Raw genomic sequence first — 10,564 nt, 5'->3', positions numbered from 1 at the left:
TTGCTGGTGCATTTGTTAGACCAAATGGCATAACACGATAGGCAAAGATGCCATGTTCAGTAGCAAAGGCTATCTTGTGTTGATCCTTTGGATCAATTGACACTTGATTGTAACCGGAGAATCCATCCAAGAAACTATATGCCTTTTTCCCTGCAACTCATTCCAAAACATGATCCGTGATTGGAAGTGGGTAATGATCGTGTACAGTAGCTGCATTTACCTTCTTGAGGTTTACACATACTCGAAGTTTTCCATTTTTCTTGGGCACCACTACAATAGGGGAGACCCATTCAGTGTGTTCAATCTCAGAGATAAATTTTACCTCTAAGAGCTTGTCTATTTCTTCTTTTATCTTTCGTGCATTGTAAGTATAAGGACGTTACTTGGAAGGCTTTGCATCCTCTCGCAATGGAATTCGCAATGGAATTGTATGCTGACATATGCTTGGATCAACTCCTTTGAGGTTTTTATAACTCCAAGCAAAAACATCGCGATATTCCTTTATTGTTTGAATTAATAACTTCTCCTCATCTAAGGATAAGTCAGTGGGTGGCAATCCACACATAGCGAGGCTCTTCTCTTGGCTTAGCGATATCAATTTTTTTTGCATCTTCTGGACCATCATATGAAACCCCTGGCATGCTTGGCTTTTGTCGCATGGGTTGTTGAAGAACAATCTTCCGATCTTAAAGAGTGTACTATGTGAAGTTGGGGGGAACATTGAGACCTTGTTCTTGTCCACTTGAGTCATCACTAATTGAAGACCATGCAGTTTTGAGCTCTCTTTTGCAATCTTGCATCAGAGTTTTTTGTTCAACCGTTATCTTTGCACTTCCGACACTCTCTTTTGAATCGGTTTGAGACTTGAGTTTTTGTTTTGGTTTCTTTGTTTTTTTGCAATTTTTGCTAATAGTTTTTAGCTGTTCTCCTGGTTGGAATCCATCTGATCGTTTTACTTGGTCTTTGATACTATCTTGTGCTTGGACATAGTATAGATATCCATTCTTTCTTGAGAAGTGAGGTGGTGGTCGAGAGTGTTCATTCTTAAACTCCTCATCTTCTTTTTGTATTCTCTCACATCGTTCCCTCTCTTGTTTACGGATTCTCTTATGGCTCTTACAGCATTTATTTTGGGTCGGCTTCGAGGGATCTCTACTTGAACCTCCCTTTCTCTCAAGAGTAGGCGTGCCTTTCCTAACTCTTCCTCGGGGATTATCACATCATCATCAAAATCAGATTCCCATCCATCTTCCTTATCAGCATCATTAGCAGATTCGAGTGTTAGATCCTCCATTGAGACTTCCTCTACATGCAGTGCTGTTGTGGATGCATCCCCAACGTGGTTGTACCATTCGTATAGGAATAATGTCATATCCATCTGAGTCACAAAATTGAATTGGCTTAGGTAAAGCACATGTCGATAATGTTGCAAGGACATGACTCCATTCTAGGGGATCAATTAAGTGCTCAGGGAAGGGTTGTGGAATGTATGCCTCATTCGATACACTTTGATTACCCTTAAGTCTCTTAGTGTTGAAATCCTTACAAGAGGCTCCACACATCCACAGATCTTCTCGCCCATCTGACAATGTAACTCTTGAGTCCTCAGATGAAGCAGAATCAAACTCATCTATTGGAGACCTTGTTACATCATGATATAAGTGATTCTTTAGGTTGACCCTTGTGATGACAGAATCATGTCGGAGGTATAAATAATTGTATCCCCAATCTTGAATCATTTGAAATTGTCGCATGAATGGTCTACCCAATATCACTTCATAGTTTGGATGCTTTCCAAAATCCACTACTGCAAATGTGTGCTCATATTCAATCCCACATGTGGTGACCAATATGTTCTCTACCAATGGGATGTTCTAAGCTTCCATCTGCTAGTTGCAAGTGCATCTTAGTACTCCTAATAGCTGGTTTGCCCCACTTTTCCCAAATGGACCTTGTCACAATGCCCACTCCTGCACCACTGTCAAGTATTGCAGTTGAAGCTACTTTTCGCACTTCTAATGGGAGGGTAGCGTTTCCCTGATCGTCCTCACAAAATTTTTCTACTTTGTTGATAGGAACTGGCATAACATGCTTTGTCTCAGGGTGTATAGTACAATGATAGTGACCCTTTTGTAGCAATACCTGCTCTGACAAACATGTGGCAATATCATTCCACAACTCAAGTCGAAGCTTTATCAAATCAAGCAAAGGTAAGGTACAAGCCACCGGTGCTGACAAAATAGCTTGCACGATACCCATATCCATCTCCTTTGCCAACCTTCTATGCATAGACGGTATCCTCAAGGTTTGAGAACAGTTCTCATATTCTAACATGCAGAAAACTGATATTGTAAAAATTATCCTCAAACAGAATGACAGAAATGCAAAAACAGGCCTCTCTCTTTTGCACACAAATTGAAATTTGCAGGTTTAGTGCCTACCTCCAATCCTTCCTGTGTGTTGAATCCTTGTCCTGACCTCAAGGGAGAAGCGTAGCTAGCCAATCGCACTCAAATTACAAGACAAATAAAGAGAATTTAACAACAGATTAGTCTTAAATAAATACCAAAATTAGTCCCAAAGCCTGCTCTCCTAACAGTTTTGCAACTTAACAAGGAGTGGTAGTGTGTGTATGGTGCTCAACTAATGTAGGCACTCGCTCCCCAGCAGCAGCACCATTGTAGAGCAGTTCTCTCTACCGTGCAATATAGTGCTCATAGAGTACTACCGATCAACAAATGTGCTAAGAAACACAATGTCAATCCGAGGACTCGACCCGATTAGTGCATGAAGGCTTATCCCATGAGGGAGAGCTCACATACACAAACCACCACTTGACGATTCAACCATTCAACACCTCAATCAATCTCTCAATCCCTTAAATCCACTACACTAATCAAGAGAACAAGCAATGCATAGCAATCTCTTAATCCCATTCAAACATTGATTAAATCTTAGCTTTCCCTAATGCTTGCAAACCCATAAGCGTGCATCTACTAACCCACAAGCTTAAGCAAGTATAGAATGTAACATTCACAAACCCACAAGCTCATAGAGAGAGTCTATCCATGAATAACTCATTGCCAATGAAGTGGACAAGAGCTTGCATCAATGGAGACTACACACACACACAGTACAAGCATGCAGCATACACAAGAGAAAGAAAGAAGCATTCAACTAATCATAGATTAATCTACTTCAATGATGCTAAAACAGATTAAGAGAATGAAGTGGAGCTTTACTCATTGGAGCTTGATGCTCACTAGAGTACAATAGAGAGAGAGTTAGGGAGTTGCCATAGCTTGAGAGCTCAAGAGCTTCACTCAATAGCTTATGAGAATGGCCAAAAACGTCCACTTTCTTTAGCTAACATCTCTTTTGTAGAGATGTCACTAACCCTAACCCTAGGCCTCTTTCACACATGGGCGGACAACCCCATAAGTGAGCCTTGCTTAATACACTTAGAACTCTCATTTAGAACCCACATTGGCCTAAAACGATTTACATTGCACTTCGGCACAAAAATTTGGAAAAATTATGTACGTCTATGTTCCCATGGCTACAATTCCGCTCTCTCGCCTTAATTGCTTCCGGCCTCCTTCCATAATCCGTGTTCCTGTGAGTGTTCCCATGGAACAGGCTCGTAGGGTATGCTCTCTACTTTACTAAATAGAAGTTTACACGCATAAGACTGGATGTGTCTCACTTGAAAGTGTTTTGAGTGTATTGCTCTCTACTTTACTAAATAGAAGTTTACATGCATAAGACTGGATGTGTCTCACTTGAAAGTGTTTTGAGTGTATTGCATATGTGTATGTTCCTGATGAGGTGAGAACAAAGTTAGATCCAAAGGCAAAGAAATGCATCTTTATTGGTTATGCTATAGAGTAGAAAGGTTATAGATGTTATAACCCTACCACTTGTGAGATGCGAGTAAGCATAGATGTTGTCTTTGACAAGATGAGTAGTTGGTATACAACAATAGTGAAGGCAACATAAGATGTAGATGTAAGAAGTGCTGATGCTACACCGCATGTAGAGCAACAATCACAGGTACTTAGTGGACGTGAAGAGTCATCTAGGAGTGGATCCAAGGTTAGCCCATGGTCAGGAAGGTTGAGAATAGATGTAGGTACACATATATCATGTCAAGGGGAGGAAAAGGTAGATCAACCTTTTGTGCATGATCTGTCAGTAGGTCACTCATATGTGGATGGTGACTCTAGCGACTCTCAGCGGAGCCTTGATGAGGAGCTTGGAATTTCATGCGGTCCTGGTGTAAGGAGAATGAGGGCTGTTTTGAGGACACCTGGCAGTGATCTAGGTGTGCGCAGGTCTACGAGGGTGAGGTACCTTGTTAACAAGTTGAGATATGATGGATATATAGCCCATTATTATGCTTACATAGGTAAAGCAATATAGGAATTGGAGCCCACTTGTTTTGAGCAGGCACTTGGAAATAAGAAATGTTGAGATATGATGGATATATAGCCCATTATTATGCTTACATAGTTAAAGCAATATAGGAATTGGAGCCCACTTGTTTTGAGTAGGCACTTGCTTACATAGTTAAAGCAATATAGGAATTGGAGCCCACTTGTTTTGAGCAAGCACTTGGAAATAAGAAATGGGAAGATGCCACGAATGAGGAGATGGCATCATATTGGATACAAATGCAACATGGGAGTTAGTGCCTTTGCCTAAGAAAAAGAAGGCAATTGGATGTAAGTGGGTGCATAAAGTCAAGCATAATGCTGATGGTTCAGTGAGCAGGTATAAGGCAAGATTGGTGGCCAAAGGCTATGCACAGACTTATGGCATTAACTATTAAGATACGTTCAACCCGGTTGAAAGAATGGCAACAGTGAGAGCTGTCATTGCTATGGCTGCAAAGGGTTAGTCTTTACATCAAATGGATGTAAAGAATGCCTTCTTGCATGGTGTTTTTCAAAGAAGAAGTTTACATGATCCAGCCGCTAGGTTAGAGAGTGATTCACAACCAGATTTTGTGTGCATGTTATGCAAAGCCTTGTATGGCTCAAAGCAAGCACCTAAAGCATGGTCAAACAAGATCGGGGGAGTATCTTCTTACCATTGGATTTTAGATATCCAATGCAGATTTTTCACTTTATGTGAAAAATATAGATAGAGGGATCGTGCTATTAGTTATCTATGTGGATGACGATTATCTCTGTTGACTTTATGTGAAAAAGATAGATAGAGGGATCATGCTATTAGTCATCTATGTGGATGACGACTATCAGTGGTGGTGATAGTGATGTTGATATATAGGACGTTAGGAGGCTTTTGAAGAAAAAGTTTGAGATGAAGGATTTGGGTGAGCTACGGTATTTCTTAGGCATAGAGGTGGTGAGATCACCTCATGGCATTTTGATAGTGTAGAGGCAATATGGCTTGGACATGTTGTCCAAGTATGGTATGACAAGTAAGCCTATTTCTATGCCATTGGAGCAGAATGCAAAGCTTTCCGTAGATACAGGAGGTGAGCTTTTGGAGGACCCCACTACATACAAGCGCATAGTGGGTAGTTTGATCTACATGACCATTACAAGGCCTGACTTGTGTTATACTATTAGACTTGTTAGTCAGTTTATGCAAGCCCCTAGGAAGCCACCTTGGATGCCACTAGATGGACTCTCAGGTACATAGAGTCCAAAGTTTATTATGGACTTTTCTATGAGGCTGGTATAGAGATACAGCTACATGGGTGCATAGATGCTGATTGAGTTGGTAGTTTTACAGACATGAGATCTACTAGTGGATTTATGTTCTCATTTGGGAGTGTTGCTATGAGTTTGAGCAGTAAGAAGTAGCCAGCAACAACTGCCTTATTGAGTATAGAGGCCAAGTATAGGGGTGCTGCTATGGCAGCTTGTGAGGTAGCTTGGTTTTAGAAGCTACTTGGTGATATGGGTGAGCCCCTGGATAGGGAAGTTATCATTTATTGTGACAACATGAGTAGCATACAGGTGGCTAGTAACTTAGTATACCATGCTAGAATGAAGCACATTGAGGTGCATTATCACTTTGTGAGGGAGAAGGTTCTAGCAGCAGATGATGTAGATTTGGTATATGTCAGCACAAAAGAATCAGGTGGCTGATATCTTCACAAAGGCATTGGGCACAGAGAAGCTCCATAGGTTTAGGAGCTTACTTGGAGTGAAGTGTTTGGAGTTGAGCTCAAGGGGGAGCGTTGAGATATCGAGCTCAACTAGTGCTATGGCAGACATTGATAACCCGCCTGGGTGACAACTTTCGCAATTATGCCACTAGCATGGTTGGTGAGATTATGGTCGATATGTCGCTAGTGGATGATAGGCTATGTGACAGCCACTTTGGATACTAGAGTTATGGCATAGTTATAGCGCCAACTCATATAGTTAGGTTCACACTATAGACTGACCATTATGTATGTCGTTGTTGGAGAGTACTTCCCTTTATGTATGTACTCTTTTTTTTAGTTAAATAGTTGTAGAGAAGAGAAAAAGATAGAATAAAATTAAGTCATCTATCTCTCTTGTGTCTTGCACTCTTTTGTGTGTGTGTGTGCGTGTGTGTGCGTGTTTGCTTGCAAGGAACTCAAGCTCTCTCTCTCCCCCACATTCTCTTTATCACGCTCGGCTAGTGCGCTAATTTTTGTTTCGTGCTTTGCGCGCAGAGTGGCAAAGATTCTGGGGTTTCGACTAGGAATCAATTGATCCTTCCTTTTTTGTGGTCATGGTGTTAATTGGAATGGGGAACTCATCGAGCTCCTTTTGCTGCCAGACTTGGCAGAAGTAGGAATGTGCATTAACCGCTTCTAGATATCTCAGCCAATGTTCTTCTAATTCTATTGGGAAGATGTAAGCCTCCCTTCCTAACTATGAAGCCATTTGTTTTATGGGTTTTGCGGAAGTGTTTTTCCCATAATAATGGCCTTTCCTCTCTGACACTCATAGGTTCATGGCTTGTAGCATCGGTGCATATGGTGCTAAGCATGTAGAGGGATGTGATCTTCTACCCATCAGGCCAGTTAGCAAATCTGGTGCCTATGCATTTTGGAAGTATGTCCATAGTAGCCAGGACGTGCATCTTGTTCTCAGAGTCTGTTGGCTCTGGGAGAGGTGAAAATTCCATGCTATCCCATTCATCATCCAACATTTTATGGCATGTTTGGCATAGGTGCACTATTGTGGACCTTGCAATAGTCACCAAATCCTCTACTAAGGGTCCCCCACTCACATAGGATGGGTTTTCCAAGTGCGTAGGCTAACCTTTAGCATTCGTTCCTTTTTCGAATGTAAATGTGATCCGTGTCCTAATCATGGATCATCTTGGTTTCTCTCACGAAGGGACATCCTAAGATGAAATTATAGGAAACAAGCTGCTGGCCGAAGTTCATCACCACAAAGGCGTGTCAAAAATTGGTTTCGAGAATCTTATTCCTCAAATCCCACAAAAGACCTATGGGGCTTTATGGTGGCTCCGTCAGCTAGTTTCACAACGATTAGTGCAGTGTCATCCATAGGAGGTTTTCCCCATTTTTCCTAACATTGTTTAGTAACAATGCTTATTCTGGCCCTGCCATCTAGTATGGCAATGACTTGAAGGTCATCAAAATTTAAGGGTAGTGTTGCGCTAAGTTCCTCTCCTTCAAAATACTACCCTAACTTATTCACTTGGACCATGGGAACGCTGTAAGTTGTCTGGTTCTATGAATCCATTCTCATCGGTCTTGTTGGAACTTCCTCGTTCCACATGTTCTTCCATTCCTGCTCCAAGAATTCCTTCCATCCAATCCTTCAAGTCCTTCCATAGACTTGGGTTACCTTGAAGTAAGGTGCCAATGGGAATCTAGAGTTGTGAAGACAGAAAGGAGGAAAGACCTACAATGTCTCTTGGAATGGGTATCCCTATTTGTGCTTAGGCTTTTCACAGTGTAGGGTATTGGGATATGAACTTTTGTGTCAATTCTTCTTGGGTGATCTTCCCTTGGATTTTTGAGATATGCGGCAATAAGATCTACCTAGTGTAGGACTATCATGGATTTTAGGTCTACCTCTCTTGGGGGAGATTCTCAAGGGGTGTTTGGTTGTCGGGGCGGCCTTTAGACTTTTGAAAGATAAAGTCAAGGAAGCACCTATCGTAGCATTACCCGATCTTTTGCTCTCTTTCTTGAGGAGAGGATGGTACTATCCTTTCCTCATCAGATGAGGAAGATGATGCATTGTTGGTTGTCCCCTTGTCAGACCCACTTTTATAACCACAAGATTACTCCTTTGCCGATCTTTGTGGTCTTTTTCTTTTTAGAGCACCTAGTTGCTCATGCCTGTTTAGGAACCTCTTTAGGAGATAAAATCCTTGCATGTCCTGGAGTTTCTTGCTTCTGTTACATGGACGCTTGGCACTAGTGTGAGATACTGCTCTCTTTCTACTTTGCATTTGAGTGACTGCATTCAAAGGCACCGTGTGAATTAAGCCATCTCGTACACTCAGGAAGTCAATGGTGGTGCTAGTTTTAGCTTCATTTCCTTTCCTCATTGCACCCATTCTTAATGTACATATGGTCTATCCCAGAACTTGTGCATAAGGGAGTTAAGATGGGAGTACTCACTAGAGTACTAGCCATCCCTTTCTTGACTAGACACTCAGCTATTTGATGAGGTCCAACACAGTGATAACACTACATAGGTGGTTGTTTAGCCATGCTATTCAAGTCTCGACCCCGCAGTGTCGTAGGGCTGCTAGGTACACGAGATACATGTGCTCATCCTCTACCATGTAGTGGCTCAAGATTTGTGGTGTTGGGTTGCTTGACTTATTAGTAGGTTTGAAGATGGTGTTGTTCATAGCTTCTCCCTCACCTTCTTCAAAGATTTTGGTCAGGATCAACTGGTGAATAGGGGTCACTTGAGGTAATGGTGGTTGGCAAGAAGAACTCGGGGTGGTAAGGGTACTTTAGGTACTCTAAGGATTCCTCTCGGGGCCACTTCATGGCAAGGTTAAGGTGCATTATGTTGTGCTAGGGATGGCAAGACCAACCAGTTGTTGTCTTGGGTTGGGTGGCAAGGCCTATGGTAGAGCCCTTGCTTAATTAGCTCTCTGGTGTTCATGATTGCCCTATTAAGAGACTAAGGTTATGTAGAAGAGGAAGAGAAGGGTGTGAGTGTTAATGGACTTAAGGTCCACTAGCTCACCTATTTAAAGGGTGTGAGTGTTAATGGACTTAAGGTCCACTAGCTCACCTATTTAAAGGTGGAACTCCATGGAAGCTTTCCATTAAAGCTTCATAATTGTGTTTTTCTTGCTCAAATCATCTCCTCCCTTACTCTAATCACTCGAGTGATATTGTGAATGAGTGTTGCTAACCCTTCATCTTGATTTTGAAGAGTGACCAACCACATGAGGTATCCATAAGCCTCATTCCCATCAAGCTTCATCATCAACATCAACTTTCAAGCTTTCAAAGCTTTCAAAATGTGCTTATGAGCACTAATAGTGTTGTTTAACACTAATGAATCTGTTAATCCAGCAAAGGGAAGTTATTATAAAGTGTTATTAAACACTAATAGTGTTATTAAACACTAATGGTAAACTAATCACCAAAATAAGTGTCATTTAACACTAAAAATATGCTTTTAAGCACTAATTATGTTTTCTACACACTAATGGTGATCTTCATCACCAACCAAAGTGTTCTTTAACACTAATGCAGCTAATCTCCATCAAAATTAGTAATTAAGCACAAATCCTAAGTACTAAACCATAAAAATTACTATTTTAATCTCCTATTTATGTAACATTCTCAACTTGATTAGGGTTGTTGTACTCTCATAAGCCTCTCTCTTTCTAATTAAGCCTAAATATCATAAATTTCTGGTTTTTTCTTCTTCATAATCAGCCCATTACTCTCTCATAATCTCTTTCAATACCCAATGTCAAAGGACAACACTCAAATCAAGAAGTTCTCGGGAGAGGGCTTCCACACTTGGCAAGTCCTTGTCAAGTACAAGATGATGTCCAAAGGCTTTTGGCCATTCATTTCCGGCACCAAGGTTATTGATCGAACAAAGTCTGAAGATGTTGAAGATGATGAGAGGGCACAAGCCATCATCATGCTTCATCTTGAATGAGGCACTCATCCACCATGTGGACCAGCTTCCGACGACTGCAAAGGAGAAATGGGATGAGCTTGATAAGCTCTATGGAGCTCGTGGTAAGAATTCTAAGATCTCACTCAAAATTGAATTTTTTAGCTTGGAACTCAAAGAGGGAGATGGCATTGGAGCCTTCATCTCTCACTTGAAGGGCCTTACGGCTCAACTTGCATCAGTGAATGCGAGAATGGATGAAGATGATGCAGTGGGTGTTTTGCTCAAAGCAGTCAAGAAGGTGTACCCCACCTTGGTCACCACCCTGAAGAACATACCTAATCCCACCCTCGAAGGAGTCATTCAATCATGTCTTGATGAAGAAAAGAGGCCAAAGGGAGCAGCTGAATCTTCAAATGCAACCACTTCATCGACTATCGAACAAGCTTTGTCACATCAAGTGGTCAAAGTAA

This window comes from Cibotium barometz, chromosome 58 (assembly GCF_041138505.1).
Source record: "Cibotium barometz isolate CiBa-2024 chromosome 58, ASM4113850v1, whole genome shotgun sequence".
NCBI lineage: Eukaryota > Viridiplantae > Streptophyta > Polypodiopsida > Cyatheales > Cibotiaceae > Cibotium > Cibotium barometz.
Note: the sequence above shows the minus strand (reverse complement) of the source record.